Here is a 15,448-nt window from a genome sequence, read left to right as displayed (position 1 = left end):
AAAGCATGGCCAAATCCCAAATACTAAATATGAGTTCTACAGAGTAATGGGAACAATCAGTTCTACAGAGTAATGAGAACAATCAGTTCTACAGAGTAATTGGAACAGTCAGTTCTACAGAGTAATGGGAACAGTCAGTTCTACAGAGTAATGGGAACAGTCAGTTCTACAGAGTAATGGGAACAGTCAGTTCTACAGAGTAATGGGAACAGTCAGTTCTACAGAGTAATGGGAACAATCAGTTCTACAGAGTAATGGGAACAATCAGTTCTACAGAGTAATGGGAACAATCAGTTCTACAGAGTAATGGGAACAGTCAGTTCTACAGAGTAATGGGAACAGTCAGTTCTACAGAGTAATGGGAACAGTCAGTTCTACAGAGTAATGGGAACAGTCAGTTCTACAGAGTAATGGGAACAATCAGTTCTACAGAGTAATGGGAACAGTCAGTTCTACAGAGTAATGGGAACAATCAGGTCTACAGAGTAATGGGAACAGTCAGTTCTACAGAGTAATGGGAACAATCAGGTCTACAGAGTAATGGGAACAGTCAGTTCTACAGAGTAATGGGAACAATCAGTTCTACAGAGTAATGGGAACAGTCAGTTCTACAGAGTAATGGGAACAATCAGTTCTACAGAGTAATGGGAACAATCAGGTCTACAGAGTAATGGGAACAGATTGGTGAAGCACTGGGGAATTCACCCTGTCAGATTGTCAACTGTGAAACAAGTACACAGCTTTACTGAATGTGTCCGAGAGGACTTTTGACAAGGCCAGGTCCCTAGTGACAAGGATTCCCTACATCTATCCCACAGCTCAGACACCACTGTGTCATGGTGGTTGTATCAAGCTTACAAACCAGTAAAGCAACACTTTCAAAGTCACCTACACTGTTATATCAAGCTTAATATACCAATACCATATTCAACCCAATAAGCGCCCATGTCCCTATGAGCACCCCTCCCAATTTTGAGGCATTGATTTCAATTGCCCAGGCATAAATAAAGACCAAAACCTGTACAGATTTGCAATAATTTCCTCTTCATAGCACTTTTTCAATTTTTAAACGCCCTGGGCGCTTATTGGGTCGAATACGGTATATCTATGTCACACTCACCAGTACCAACCCAATATAATACAATTTACTCACCAGTACCAACCCAATATAATACAATTTACTCACCAGTACCAACCCAATATAATACAATTTACCAATTTTTACCAAAAACCTATTGTATCACTCAAGCTCACTACCAAAAATAGCTTGATCATTACATATTATACGGATTTTGTGTTTATTTTTTTTCCTGTTAAACAAAAAAATTGTGGAATCATGTTTCGAATTTAATTATGTGATTGATCAAATTGACACATTATGTCAGTGATCTGTATGTGGATGTTTGACTTGACAAGATAATAAGTAGCCACAGAATGACAAGTGTCCCCATGTAAGCTGACAGAGAGATGACAAGGAACAAAGATTGGAAAGCTAACAACATTAGCAGAGAGAGGAGAGTTCCATCATCTGCCCAGGCTGGAGATAATATGCTACACCAGCAACTGTCATTACTGAGTTGACATTTTGTGAGCAACAGGAGAACTCAATCAACACTATACTGTCATTGACAATGTATGATCAGTACTTTGTATTCAAACCAGCACTTCCTACAATGGCGATCTGAATGTTAGGATACATGAGAGCTCAATAAATCTCCCGTAATTACAAACAGTATGGATTTTTTGCCCGTGTTGTTCCATGTCTTCCCCTGATTTTGTTTTCATCTCTTGCTCTGCCTCCCATTGGGAATCCTTATTGAGATTCAATTAAAGAAATACATTCTATCAGAAGAGTTCCAGCTTGGTTTAACAAATAATTAACTGCTTATTCATGGTCTTTTCTGGGACTTATCTCGCCAAATGAAAGCTATGAACACGACTCCACCCATCAAGCATTTCAATTTTCTTCCCAAGTACTGTGTGTGGTGTTTGTGTGCTAATGCTTTTAATGGCAACTAGGAAAAATATTCTTTGTCATGGCATGCTATCTTGGGACCAATCCTCCGTTAGATCAGATGACAATTCAGTGAACGTAGCCAAGCCTACTCGCTTGTTTTTATGGTCCATAGCCTTTAACAAACAGAACTGGTTCACCGCTATTCCACCATCCGCTGTCTCCGACGGTGACGCCAGCACAAGATAGGCATGGATCGATTTGGAACAGAATGCCTGGAAAACATGGCTTCTTTAGATGTAGGTCAGATTCAAATTCAAATAGACAGATGTATATTTTCAGCTACTCATCCATCAGTGTTTTTGAAAGGTAACATAGTTTTTTGGTTATTGTATTGCCAGAGAACTAATCACTGTCTGAGATCACCTGCAAATGTTAAATGTATCACCCTTAACTGACCTTTCCTTGTAAGTTAGACGTACAGCAAACACCATATATACTGTAGTATAGTCATAAGTGTACAACTTAGGACTGTGGTCACATTTGTTATCATGAGATCACATCCTTGGAGTCTTATTTTCAATGAATAACTGTTATACGACATTGTATTAATTTATGGTTTCAGGTTTAGGAATTATTGAAATAAACCAAAGTTCCTTTAGGAATACTGTAAAACTATCTTGGTATCAATTCTATCAAATACCAACCACATCAAAACCAACATAAGCGATGCTAACCTAAGAACGTGTTTGATAAAATAACACCGAATCCAGTGAAATATCATGCCAATGAACATAGTGAAATGTGTAGGCGTCTTGGATAGGGAAAGCACTGACAGACAAAATGGTTGGAAACTAATAAACCCTTCAGTTTATAATCACAGGGGCTTGCTTTGTTTCCAGGAAAGGGGCATGACTTTTTATTATTTGTATGATAGGGAAAGCGCTGACCGACAAAATGGTTGGAAAATAATAAACCCTTCAGTTTATAATCACAGGGGCTGGTTTTGTTTCCAGGAAAGGGGCATGACTTTTTATTATTTGTATGATAGGGAAAGCGCCGACCGACAAAATGGTTGGAAAATAATAAACCCTTCAGTTTATAATCACAGGGGCTGGTTTTGTTTCCAGGAAAGGGGCATGACTTTTTATTATTTGTATGATAGGGAAAGCACTAACAAACAGAATTTTTTTTTTTTAGAAATTTTTCTTTTACATAATGTTATATTTTGGTTTTCTCCGCAAAAATATCCATGTGCAAACATACAAAGAGTGCAACTTTTACATGTGAATATTTCATTATAGATACTTCACAGTCAGAAAATTGGCACACCATCAACAGATTAAAAACATTTGAAATTTATACATACACATGTGAAAATAATCCTACTCTAATTGATACCGGTAAATATAGTCTAGAAATGAACAGTAGGGGACTGGGATCTTTTCTGACTTGTTCATCAGAATTCTCTTCTCATCGTGTTAAATTGTGAATACAGTCCAACCTGCTGTAACGACTGCCTGTACCAGGTACGCCATACATAACACATGAAGAAGCAAGATACCAGGTACATTACAGAATTAAACATTAATATCGTATTTGAAAACTTCTACTAAGTTTGAATTATTTATGATCTAGTCAACATGTATAGACTTGATATAAACTGTATAAATTAAGATGTACTCTGTAAACTGATATAAAATACACACCTTTGATGGAGTGTGCACCTGTCTATGAGGGCTGCTGTAGGGGTGACAGAAAAACAGTCACTAATGTAGGCAGTCATTTTTATGTACATCTACAATCTAAATCTACACAGAACAATAGATGTTTGAGCAGAAATCCCATGTTTTGGTATCATTACTAATTATCTTTATAATGTATAATATTATGCACTATATTATCCTTTTTTAGAAGCATGTTCAAAATTTGCTTCAATATTTCACTTAATGGGATTCACATCCATCAAGGGTTACTAAAAAGATGTCATTCACATCAAGAATTGGCATTATAGCTATCAGCAGATTAAAAATATACATCATTCAACTTTCACAAAATTTGAAGATTTTATTCACTTCTTCCTCTCTGTGGCTTTTATTCAAGCAGCAGTACTAGTGCACGTGTCTCCAATGGAATCAGCAACAAAGCACACATTGTCAGGCATTGACAAAGAGCTAAAACGAATGCCGAAATTAAATTTCAGAATGCAAATAAACATCATACATAAAATTGGTTTTTTAATTTCTTATTTAAAATTCATTATAAATGGCAGTAAAGGAAGTCGAACATTTAATACATTTGAATTGAAATACTTCATGGGTTTAGACTATTCTAAACTCTCTGTGTCACTGTGACACGAAATACCGGTACTTCATGGGTTTAGACTATTCTGAAATATATGTGTCACTGTGGCTATAAAAGCCTTCACTAAGATGGGGTTGGTGTTTTTTGTCACAGTATTAATGTGGACACAAGTGTGCTTTTTGTCTAGACTACCCTATAGCTTTACCATTAAAAGTGTAAAACTCTGATATGTATAATTCATCCTAGCTATTCACAGCTCACTTCACAGAACCGAGGTGTTGGTGGCCATGTAGTACTGAAATATACCATAAACTGTTGGTGGCCATGTAGTACTGAAATATACCATAAACTGTTGGTGGCCATGTAGTACTGAAATATACCATAAACTGTTGGTGGCCATGTAGTACTGAAATATACCATAAACTGTTGGTGGCCATGTAGTACTGAAATATACCATAAACTGTTGGTGGCCATGTAGTACTGAAATATACCATAAACTGTTGGTGGCCATGTAGTACTGAAATATACCATAAACTGTTGGTGGCCATGTAGTACTGAAATATACCATAAACTGTTGGTGGCCATATGTAGTACTGAAATATACCATAAACTGTTGGTGGCCATGTAGTACTGAAATATACCATAAACTGTTGGTGGCCATGTAGTACTGAAATATACCATAAACTGTTGGTGGCCATGTAGTACTGAAATATACCATAAACTGTTGGTGGCCATGTAGTACTGAAATATACCATAAACTGTTGGTGGCCATGTAGTACTGAAATATACCATAAACTGTTGGTGGCCATGTAGTACTGAAATATACCATAAACTGTTGGTGGCCATGTAGTACTGAAATATACCATAAACTGTTGGTGGCCATGTAGTACTGAAATATACCATAAACTGTTGGTGGCCATGTAGTACTGAAATATACCATAAACTGTTGGTGGCCATGTAGTACTGAAATATACCATAAACTGTTGGTGGCCATGTAGTACTGAAATATACCATAAACTGTTGGTAGCCATGCAGTACTGAAATATACCATAAACTATACAGAGGATACATTCACAGCTGGATTATTTTCCCTTTTTTCACATTTTAACGAAAATCTGTGAATTCTAAACACCAGCAAAATTAAAAAAAAAAAAAAATCAAAAAATCCTAGACTTACCTAAGAACAAGAGTATTGTATAAATTATGGAATTTTAGAAACCAATGAACTGTAAAATTAATTGAACTGTGAATATGAGCCAAACAACAAACCATGAAATTTTGACCCCACAAATTTTAAGCGCTTAATTACAGTGTAGATAAAGGTAATAAGAAACTGTAATTTGACTTTTTACAAACATCTTTATATAAATGTATAAAACATTAACTTTATATCAACTGATGGAATGATGACTACAAGACTTTTTTTGGTTTCCCTTTGTAAATTCATATAGAAACTATACAGAACCAAGCATAAAGAAGGTCTATGTGTATATTACCGTCAAGCATGGCCCAGCAATAGAGCACTTCTCTGAGATGTTGCAAAGGGAATTGGAAGTCATCAGTAGGTGTGAAAAGACAATGAAAGAATAATAGCCCAACCCTTTACAGCCCTCAAGGTTAACTTCCTGTTAGAATTGGCAAGCGTTTGCCTGTCAGAATCTTGATTACACCACTGCCGATTTCCTTGTCGATTTCAGTCTTGTTCAGCCGGTGAAAATATGAACATTTTAATTTAAAACCAACCCTTTTATAATAATTCTTTTTCTTTACATCCACTTCCCATCAGGAACTTTCTCACATTATTTATCTCCCCTTCTAAACAATATTGAATATTGACAGATATTCTGAATGTTTCACTCTCACAAATCAGGATTGTGTTGTACTGGTGACTAGAACGATGTATGGGAGGGTTGTTTAGGGGGTATAAATAATGATGAAGTATTGTTAACAGTGACAAGTAAATTGACACTACACCAGAGTAGGCGCAGACCACACTTAGGAGTGGCTGAAAGTGACCTTCCACCAGAGCTGGCCCTGACCACAGTTAGGAGTGGCTGAAACTGACCGCTCCACCAGAGCTGGCCCTGACCACACTTAGGAGTGGCTGAAACTGACCTTTCACCAGAGCTAGCTCTGACCACACTTAGGAGTAACTGAACCTGACCGCTCCACCAAAGCTGGCCCTGACCAAATTAGGAGTGGCTGGAACTGACCGTCCATGATTATATACTGCCAATACTAGGTAATTATCCATAGCAGTGATAAGGTCTCCTTGTCAATGACATATCGACTGAAATCCGCTCAAGGGCATATGTTGTATGTTAAACTCCAAATTACTAAAAGTTTTGTTCTTCAGAGATTGATAAAAACAGGCTGGTCAATAATGTATGGGAAATCTCCATGATTACATAACTTGATATGTTTCCTTACAAGACCCTGGCTAAGGATTTTTTTAAATGAGAACCCTTAATAAAGAATATCCCAAACCCTTGATATAAGCAGCCAGGGTCATGTAAGGATGAGCCAGGATTATTGGTGGAGGAAAGTCTCAGAACCTGGAAATAACCCACTGACCAGCAGTCAGTACCTGGCATCTGCCTCACATGGGATTCAAACTTGTTATCCAAAAGGTGGAATGCTTGTGTTGATATGTCAGGACATCTCAACCTATTGGGTACCACAACCAGATCCATACATTGTCATTATCTGTGATATTCTGAAAGACCCCCATATAATACGCAATGTATTGATAACAAATAGCATGCGTGAATAGGAACTATTACCACATGAACTTTTCACACTATATACAACATGTATTTTACTGTATCACAATCCTTTGCCATTTAAATGACATATAGCCCCTTCCAACAGTAATATGTGAATTTTTGCAAATGAAATTTCACTACTTGAAATTTGACAATTATTCTTTTTACAAATTCATTATTTTCTTTATTCAATCAATTGAATTTATTTCATAAGTAAATTGATATGATGATATGTTCAGACAAGTGTAATATGAACTTTTAACGATCAGATCTTGTCACCCTTCACAGTACAAGGGAGGTCTTATCATTTTACAAATTAAACCATATTATCTGCTCAAAACAACTTATGATGGAAATTATTTTTCATCAAATTCTTTCCAAATCCTGCATCTTGGATATATGTTTGAACTTGCATAGAATGCTTCATATTTGTAATTTAAAAAAAGTATCTGTGTTACATTGCTCATAAAGAATGTTACCAGCAAATGGAAACAAAATCAGACCCCATCTTCTTTCCATTCTAAAACTTATTAATTAATATATCTTCTTCATTTTTGCTATGTTTAAAGACATGTGAACTAGGGGACCAGACCTGTGGTCATTTTGAGTATCCATGGCTCCATTAACTTGGGTGTTGAAGTTTTCAATGGCCCAGTGATAAAGTCGAGTCATTTTTGTTATCAAGCCTTCTTAAAGTGATGACAACATACAAGACACTTGTCAACTGTCACTCAAAGCAAGCAAGTCTAATCCCTATTCTGCTGGATTCCCTTTGTCTAAAACCATATTCTGCCGGATTCCCTTTGTCTAAAATCATATTCTGCTGGATTCCTTTTGTCTAATCCCTATCCTGCTGGATTCCCTTTGTCTAAAACCATATTCTGCTGGATTCCCTTTGTCTAAAACCATATTCTGCAGGATTCCCTTTGCCTAACCCCCTATTTTGCTGGTTTCCTTTGCCATGTCCCAGATTTTGCTGGACTCCCTTTGCTTTGCCCCCTATTTTGTTGGGGCTCCTTTTATCTAGCCCCTTATTCTGCTTACTTCCCCTTTGTCTGATCCCCTATTCTGTTGGGACTCCCTTTACCTAGCCCCTTATTCTGCTGACTTTCACTTTGCCTTGCCCCCTATTCTGTTGGGACTCCCTTTACCTAGCCCCTTATTCTGCTGACTTCCACTTTGCCTTGCCCCCTATTCTGTTGGGACTCCCTTTACCTAGCCCCTTATTCTGCTGACTTCCCTTTGCCTGGCCCCTATTCTGTTGGGACTCCCTTTACCTAGCCCCCTTATTCTGCTTACTTCCCCTTTGTCTGATCCCCTATTCTGTTGGGACTCCCTTTACCTAGCCCCTTATTCTGCTGACTTCCCTTTGCCTTGCCCCTATTCTGTTGGGACTCCCTTTACCTAGCCCCTTATTCTGCTGACATCCCTTTGCCTTGCCCCTATTCTGTTGGGACTCCCTTTACCTAGCCCCTTATTCTGCTGACTTCCACTTTACCTTGCCCCCTATTCTGTTGGGACTCCCTTTACCTAGCCCCTTATTCTGCTGACTTCCACTTTGCCTTGCCCCCTATTCTGTTGGGACTCCCTTTACCTAGCCCCTTATTCTGCTGACTTCCACTTTGCCTTGCCCCCTATTCTGTTGGGACTCCCTTTACCTAGCCCCTTATTCTGCTGACTTCCCTTTGCCTTGCCCCTATTCTGTTGGGACTCCCTTTACCTAGCCCCTTATTCTGCTGACATCCCTTTGCCTTGCCCCTATTCTGTTGGGACTCCCTTTACCTAGCCCCTTATTCTGCTGACTTCCACTTTGCCTTGCCCCCAATTCTGTTGGGACTCCCTTTACCTAGCCCCTTATTCTGCTGACTTCCACTTTGCTTTGCCCCCTATTCTGTTGGGACTCCCTTTACCTAGCCCCTTATTCTGCTGACTTCCTCTTTGTCTTGCCCCCTATTCTGTTGGGACTCCCTTTACCTTGCCCCTTATTCTGCTGACTTCCACTTTACCTTGCCCCCTATTCTGTTGGGACTCCCTTTACCTAGCCCCTTATTCTGCTGACATCCCTTTGCCTTGCCCCCTATTCTGTTGGGACTCCCTTTACCTAGCCCCTTATTCTGCTGACTTCCTCTTTGTCTTGCCCCCTATTCTGTTGGGACTCCCTTTACCTTGCCCCTTATTCTGCTGACTTCCCCTTTACCTTGCCCCCTATTCTGTTGGGACTCCCTTTACCTTGCCCCTTATTCTGCTGACTTCCCCTTTACCTTGCCCCCCATTCTGTTGGGACTCCCTTTACCTAGCCCCTTATTCTACTGACTTCCCCTGATCCTCTATTCTGCTGGATGCTGCTGAAGTAGATGTATACACACCCTCTGCTACAGGCCCAGTTGGCTCCTGACCAGAAAGCAATCAATGATGAATGTTACTTTGAAATTTCCTCTTGTTTGCATGCTAAATGACTACATCCACTCTCCACATTAGAGTAGAGCTGCTATTCTATATTTAAATACAGAGTTGGCTTGGTGCAAATGAACGATCTGTTCCAGTGTTGACTATCAATATGTTGGAATCAAGAAGCTCATTTACAACCTGCATGGTTATACAGAGAGATTTTCAGGACCTGCTACCGCTGTAGAAAATTTTGTATGCTGATTAGTTTTCTAATAAACTTCTCCTTCTCCTAGAGAAATGTGGAATGATTGCGATCTCTGCCTATACAGTATGCTATGATGAATAATCAATCAGGCGCTTATTGTGCTGCCACAGATTTTTTACGCTACAAATAATCCACATCATTCTGATAACTACTCAATCATGCTTCCAACGTAAAGCAAGCTGTCAGGAAATGATTTTCAAGGCAAATTACTCGACTCTGAAGGTTATATTGTGTACACAAGTTATCTAAATAAACCAATACAAAAGGTGATATACAAACCATTTTCTCTGTTGTATGTCACTGTTACAAACTAAATTCTTGGTTGATTTTGTCGTCTACACCATTATGTGTGGCATGTACATACAAATCTGGTAATATTAAAAGTATGAAGTTGTGACCCACTTTCCTAGTTTACATTAACCATTTTTATTGTCATGGTAACTTTTTTCCCCAAATTTTTTGCTGAAATTCTGGTCTATCTAATTAATGCATAAACATTAATAAAGGTAATTGAAAGAAATACAACTCTTTAAGGTAAAGTCTGAAATTTTTCTATGGTTGTTTTGTTTAATTTGTGAGGTGAGTGTTTGTGTATTAGGAGCCTGACCAATGATTGTACATTGTCTCCTTGTGATAGACAAACTCCCACCTTCTCGATGCTGTTTCCTGCTGGAAGAATACTTAAAGTGAGCGAACCATTCATCCTGCTACATGAATGTGAAGCTTTTGAATAAATTGGTGCAAGGCTGAGGAAAGAACCCACTGAGTCAAATGCTCAACGTCAAGGTCCGAACTAAAGGCAGTGCCAAGCCCGACCACTCAATTACCACCCCAATTCCCTACCTGCAGAACTGCATTGTAGCAATTGAAACAGTGCTCTAATCCCAGAATATCTGTCTATATCTGTCTAGACTGATTCTCATGTCTGAAGTATGTATCTTGCACTAAACTAAATGGATAGACATTTACACAGAAATTTGAAGACAATTACACAGAAATTTGACCACGGCTTGATGCTGCAAAATAGATCCTGTACGACTGCTTCAGCAAAAAGCAACTATTGCCTTTCTGACTCTTAAGAAACAAGGCCATGAAAACCAGTTTTTGTTATTTACACTATTACCTTCAGACAGGTAGGAATTTCGAATAATAAACTTGAAAGGCACATAAGAAGGAAACTGGAGAATCAGAACTTCAAGGTGACTGTGTAAAGTAACTCCAGACTGTAGTCAGTTTATCATAATGAACATATATATAGTTAAAACATTATAACCATTGTTTTAGACAAGTATCCAGTTCAGAAAGGAACCATGGTTCTAGACAATCAGGTCAGTGTATCTGTGATACAAGTATACCTAAGGAGGCCGCCTAGAGAAGTTTAGACTTTCTACACCTTGATGATCAGATATTGTCTATAGGTTTTTATACAGTCTTCTCATTAATCCAAATCCTGTCAAGTGGACCCCTCAGCGATACAGGGTACTGCAATAATGATTATATCAGATAGGCTTCTCTGGAATATCAGGGCTGTGTGCTTGTTGACCGAAATCTCTAAGGAGTGCATTTCAATCATCTAACCAAAAGTATGTGGATATGGAGATTCTGAGAGTGCTTGATGATACAGCGAAAGCTGTAGGAATGTTTGAGGCTACAGAAAATGATTACTAGATAATCTGCTATAATCAAAACTTGTTTGGTATCTGAATAAAATGTATTTATTCATAAAGTAATTGTAAATGTCCCTATTTAGTTTTGAACTTGTCTAACAAATGTTGTGTATTATTAACACAGTTATCAAATTTCCATTTTCTCATTTCAAATATTTCCAAACTAAAGCTAAGAAAAATGAAATCATTGATTAGATTTTAAGTCCTTACTATAATCTATGGATCTTGTAATTTGATCACCTTTCATTATACAGTCTTCATAAGTAGACCTATAGAAGTTATCATTCAAGGAATGGTTCAAACATGACCTTGAATATATTTTGCCTGTTTTGCCCAACCCACAGTGAAAGAGGGATTAAGAGGTATCGATAAATTACCACAAGCCCTCTATTTCTAGGTTGCATCAGTATAAATCTCATGTAAGGCAGCTGCCAGACACTTATCACTGGTTGGTGGTTTTTCTCTAAGTACTCCGGCTTTCCTCCACCATCTAAATCAGCTGTTTATAAGACGCTGATAAAAACCAAGTCTAAACCATTGTTTTCTTCCCATTGTAATTTTTACATGTGCTGACATTCAGACATTCCAAGGGTGAAAGAAATCCTGCTATAAACATTACAGCCATGCAGAAGTCTGGAAGTCTACGCCTTTGAAGTTTTAATATACATTTACAATTACCTACGATTTAAATACATTATATAAAACTTAAAAGAATTCTGATAGATAGGATGGCAGAATCTCATTTAACTTAGGCACACTTCTTTGATGATGTTTTAGCTCTAAAAGAAAAACCATTAACACTGTGTTCCTCCTACAGACATGAAGAGGAAAAGATACAATGGTTCAATTATTTCAGTCATTTCTACTGAATAAGTAATAAAAAGATAATATCATTGCTGAGTGATCAAAAACAGATGAAGATTGGCCTGTTTTGGACATGATTATTTTATGATAAGAAGTACAGGTTATTCTCATTGTGACTTTATAGAGTACTGATGCATTAAAGCAGGTAACACAACCTGCAATGAGACTATCCCATCGCATGTGTAAATATACATTGTCAGAAAGAAATGTTATGATCGTGTGCGAGTACCAATATTTGAGGAAATGTTGAACCTAATACTATTCAGTCACAACAATTTCCACTATACTATGCCATTATTGTCTTTGATATTTGGATCTTAATCATGAAAAGCTCAAACAGGTGAAAAGTCATCATTTTAAGAGTGATTAAAGGCCAAGGTCTATTGTAACTTGTCTACAATGCCCAGTGATCAGGTCTAGGTCACCAGTATCTACACAAGGTCACCCAATCTAGGTCAAGGTTACCAGTATCTACACAAGGTCACCCAAACTAGGTCAAGGTCACCTAACCTAGGTCAAGGTCACCAGTATCTACACAAGGTCACCCAATCTAGGTCAAGGTAACCAGTATCTACACAAGGTCACCCAATCTATGAGGATGGAAGGATAGTGCTGGTCTATAACACTAATCAGATGACGTACCATACTGGTACTCAACCAATTAAGTCTGGTGAGTTGATTACTGGCTTACTATTTACATGACTCTGCCTATTGCCCAGTACTGTTATAACATAGAAGAGATGAGCTAACACAGCACATGTCTACGTCCCGGCTTACTATCTACATGACTCTGCCTATTGCCCGGTACTGTTATAACATAGAAGAGATGAGCTAACACTGAACATGTCTACGTCCCGGCTTACTATCTACATGACTCTGCCTATTGCCCGGTACATCCCGGCTTACTATCTACATGACTCTGCCTATTGCCCGGTACTGTTATAACATAGAAGAGATGAGCTAACACTGAACATGTCTACGTCCCGGCTTACTATCTACATGACTCTGCCTATTGCCCGGTACTGTTATAACATAGAAGAGATGAGCTAACACTGAACATGTCTACGTCGCAGCTTACTATCTACATGACTCTGCCTATTGCCCAGTACTGTTATAACATAGAAGAGATGAGCTAACACTGACTTGCGTCTGTTATAACATAGAAGAGATGAGCTAACACTGAACATGTCTACGTCGCAGCGTGTATATTTACTGCGTCATCAAAGGTCAAAGTGTCTAACTGGTTGTCGAAATGTCAGCTTGTTAAAGGTCTAAAGGTTACACTATATTCACCAGAATGGAATAGTTTTACACAAGTTGTCAAATAATCAATGATGCTCAAATAGTTAGCTTGGGATTGACGTCACAAAATCTGGAGATTCACCAGTAATATATCAAATTTAACAAGGTCTTTTAAAACAGATTTAATATTTTTATCTTAATGTCTTTTGAGTAGTATTATAGGCTTAAAGCATATGACATGTTGAATGGTCCTAGATTCACTTCTACCACAAGTAATAGCTGTACTAGAATTTCCACCCATTTAGTCTTTTTATTTTACAAAGCAATACGAAACTCCAAGCTATTAAGACGTAATGAATTGGATTTTTCAAGCACAACACTCACAGCCAAGCAATTTGGTTGACGTCTCAAAATGAGTGCGGGATTATGGAGTTGAGATATTATAGAAGCTGTGACAATTTGACAATATGTTGCCCAACAATGTATTAAACTCTTTGTTTCCAGCTTTGCTTGGCATTTTGCCATCCATATGGGAAACACCATTACCTGTGAAGTCTATGCGTAATGTAAAAATCCAGAGTTAAAACCTTTACACCTATATGGACTATAGACCTCTGTTTATACGGTGAAGAATTTTAACACTGTATTTTGTGGATTTCAGATGTGACTGCATGAAAAGGAATGAAGCAAATTATTCCCAGTAAAACAAATTGTGACTTTCCCCTGTCATTTTTAATGATGCATTTCTATACATATATTGATTGACTACTAAGGATTTATTTAGCTTCTGGATCCACCTACATATTTACATATATAGTTTTTTTATATTCATTCCTTTTTTGTTGAGATATATACAATGCTTGCTTATTTTACTTTTCCCTGAAAATAGCAACTTGATCAATTAGGCCATGTACGTAATAGCAATCTGTCTGTAACTCATCTGTCAACATCAATGTTGCTGCTATTTTCCTTGGATAACACTAAAATGTCATTATCTGCTTGGGTCATGTTGCAGCAGTTTGCTTTTAATATGTTTCCCCTGGATAACCATGGAAATTCTTTATCAGTTTCAGTCAAGTTGTAGCAGTTTGCTTTTATATATTTCCCCTGGATAACCATGGAAAATCTTTATCAGTTTCAGTCAAGTTGTAGCAGTTTGCTTTTGATACATTTTCCCTGGATAACCATGGAAAATCTTTATCAGTTTCAGTTAAGTTGTAGCAGTTTGCTTTTGATACATTTTCCCTGGATAACCATGGGAAGTGATTTATTATGTTGTAGCAGTTAATATCCAACATCCAGAGGTGTAAGGGTTCACCTTTCAAATGCTGTATAATGGAAGTGATTTGTACAATGCGGTCTTTACTCCAGGACTCCAGTGAGACCACAGCGGAGACAGACCCATAGACAACTTGTACAAGACATGATAAACTACTTAGTATCTATAACCTATAACTTATTCTCCGATCAAAAATGTCTTATTTGGCAAAGATGTCTCAGTATCATACATCTTCTGATATTGGTCCGTTATGAAAATAATGACTCTGAGAGCCCTAATATAAAACAATAGGGCTATACCGTATGAAGGAATTGTATGCATGAGCAGACTGGAGACTAACTGTGGAGGAAAGTTGGCTTTCCCAGCTCCGCTGACCAACCAATCAGTATTGGTTAGTGTATATAGGCTCGTATATAAATGATAATCCCCTAAATGGCTGTACTTTACAATCATTCCCCAAAGAGAAACCAATCACTTCAGGAACCACTTTCAATGCATGGCTACACATCCATTTTCTGTTTACTGGTCCTCAGACATTAAGGAAAATTTCTATCATGTTTTATGACAATGGAACAGCAAACCTGAACAGCTCTGTGGGAAAGATTCGGTCTCCACATTGTCGAGAAAGACAAGGCCTGCGACCAATTTACCAAGACCATAGCAATGCCAGAAAAATCAAATTAGATCTATGAACTGGGAACAAATACTTTTAAAACCAAA

The 15,448-nt window shown here is 37.9% G+C and overlaps 1 protein-coding gene across 1 annotated transcript in view; it reads right to left on the bottom strand.

Annotated features, from left to right (window-relative positions):
- Nucleotides 1–15,448, bottom strand: part of LOC138329078 (potassium voltage-gated channel subfamily A member 1-like) — a 72,205-nt gene that overhangs the window by 12,548 nt on the left and 44,209 nt on the right. The window lies entirely within an intron of this gene.

The sequence above is a fragment of the Argopecten irradians genome, chromosome 8 (assembly GCF_041381155.1).
Source record: "Argopecten irradians isolate NY chromosome 8, Ai_NY, whole genome shotgun sequence".
NCBI lineage: Eukaryota > Metazoa > Mollusca > Bivalvia > Pectinida > Pectinidae > Argopecten > Argopecten irradians.
This window is presented reverse-complemented; position numbering and strand designations above follow the sequence as displayed.